The sequence below is a fragment of the Myotis davidii genome, unplaced genomic scaffold (assembly GCF_000327345.1).
Source record: "Myotis davidii unplaced genomic scaffold, ASM32734v1 scaffold46, whole genome shotgun sequence".
NCBI lineage: Eukaryota > Metazoa > Chordata > Mammalia > Chiroptera > Vespertilionidae > Myotis > Myotis davidii.
The window spans coordinates 5,847,324-5,849,135 of record NW_006383006.1 but is presented as its reverse complement, the minus strand read 5'-3'; the positions used below and the strand labels follow the sequence as shown (position 1 = coordinate 5,849,135).

Here is a 1,812-nt window from a genome sequence, read left to right as displayed (position 1 = left end):
CAGCTGGGGTGGCTCTGCTGAGAGGACGGCATCCTGTCTAGGTCTGAACCATGCCCTCAAAGAGGCAGCCCTGGGCTGGGGGAAAAGATGCCAAGCAGCAAGAAGCAGGGTCAGACCTTGAGATAAGGGCCGCCTCCTCCTGTTCAGGACTGAGGCAGGAAGAAAGGGCGCTAGGCTGTGGTCTAGTCCTATCCTCCCAGCCTGCTCCCAAGCCTACAGGAGCTCCCCAGAGGAGGGCATTTTCTGGGAAACACCTGTTGAAAGAGACCAGGTCTGTTGAAAATGAAAAAAGCTGCCTTCCAAACAATACTTGAGATGCGTCTAGGAGACCCAGAGCCACTGTGTCATCCATCAGCTCCAGCACCAGGACTGGAAGCTGTGAGCTGGACTCAGCCACAGGCCGTTCAACCAGGCTAGAGTGAATGGGCAGGAAGGAGGCCAAGAGAAAGAAATCGAGAATCAGAGTGAGTCCACACATGGACTGAAGGGGAAACGCTAAGCCAAGTTTCCACAGAAAAATCAAAGGACAGACTAGAAACGAGTTTGGGGCCAGAAGAGGGGGCCAAGCTGCCTTATTATCTAAGCACAGGGCCACCCGACCTTCCTGACCTCTGAGGGACTAGGAGAGCCCACCAGGACCAGTTCTAGACCCAAATTTCCCTCAGAACCCCTTGGCAGAAGGCACTGACCATATTTAACTCTTGATGGCCTGTTCTCAGGAGACCCAAAGTCAATTTCTCCTCCCCCTGGTGCTAGCAATGGTTTGGTCCTTGAGTCAAACTATCAATAGCTCTCCTCAGGCCACCTGAAGTGACCCATCTAAACTCAGGGCCTTGCCCAATCAAGATGTTATTTATTTTCCTGATTTCCAGACAGACAGACAGACAGATACACACACACACACACACACACACACACACACATTTATCCTACGGGCCAGGGACACTATCCCAGAAGGAGGGAACGTGCTCACTTCCAGGTGGCGTGCCTCCGCTTCAGCGATGGGTATACTAGCACAGACCAGCCCCAGCCTTCTCCCTGCCTTGGCAGCCCTCCAGACAGTCAGCCCAGAGAGGAAGGGTTAAGTGCCTGGGGGCTGCCCAGACAGGGCTGCAGAGCAGGGCAGCCTACAGCCCGTGGCACAAGGGCTCCTGCAGCACGAGCCTGCCAGCCGCCGCCTTTGTTGATGGACTCTGCCACATGCTCCACTGACACGGGATGCCCCGCCCTGGCGGTGCTGGTGCCAGGCTGCCGGCCAAGCACCCGGCCGAGCGCCCGGCCGCCGGTCTGGAGAGACTCCCCGAGGTACACTCTCCAGAGTCCCAGGCCCCAGTTCCCAGACAGAGACAATGAGGAGCAGCCTCCCCAGCTGGAAAGTGTCAGGTTACAACCGGTTCCACCACTTTCCCCCACTCAGCCCATCCCTCAGCCTTGCTTATTAGGTTCCCATTGCACCTCAGCCAGACACCCCCAACTGTCCAGTTTCACCGCAGCACCCTGGAAATCTTCCCCTTAGGTCCATAAGGGACAATGTCTCAACCCAGGCCTCAAGAAGACACAGTTTGTCAAGCAAGGCTGCAAAAAGTCATCCCATTTTCCAGGAAGGAGGGATCGTGGCATCTCCCAACAAACCATCTTATGGAGCCTGAGCTGAAAGTGGGCAGATAACCAACTTGGAGCGCAGAGAGGAGGGCAGGCATGCTCATCCTGGGCCCATCCAGTCCTCAGGAATCACAGGAGGCAAGGCCAAAACTCTGGGACCATATTCTTGAGATCGAGCCAGACAGGGTGCAGAGGCAGGCCCCAGCCACC

The 1,812-nt window shown here is 56.2% G+C and overlaps 1 protein-coding gene across 3 annotated transcripts in view; it reads right to left on the bottom strand.

Moving 5' to 3' along the window:
• Positions 1-1,812, bottom strand: part of BMF (Bcl2 modifying factor) — a 20,014-nt gene that overhangs the window by 13,585 nt on the left and 4,617 nt on the right. The window lies entirely within an intron of this gene.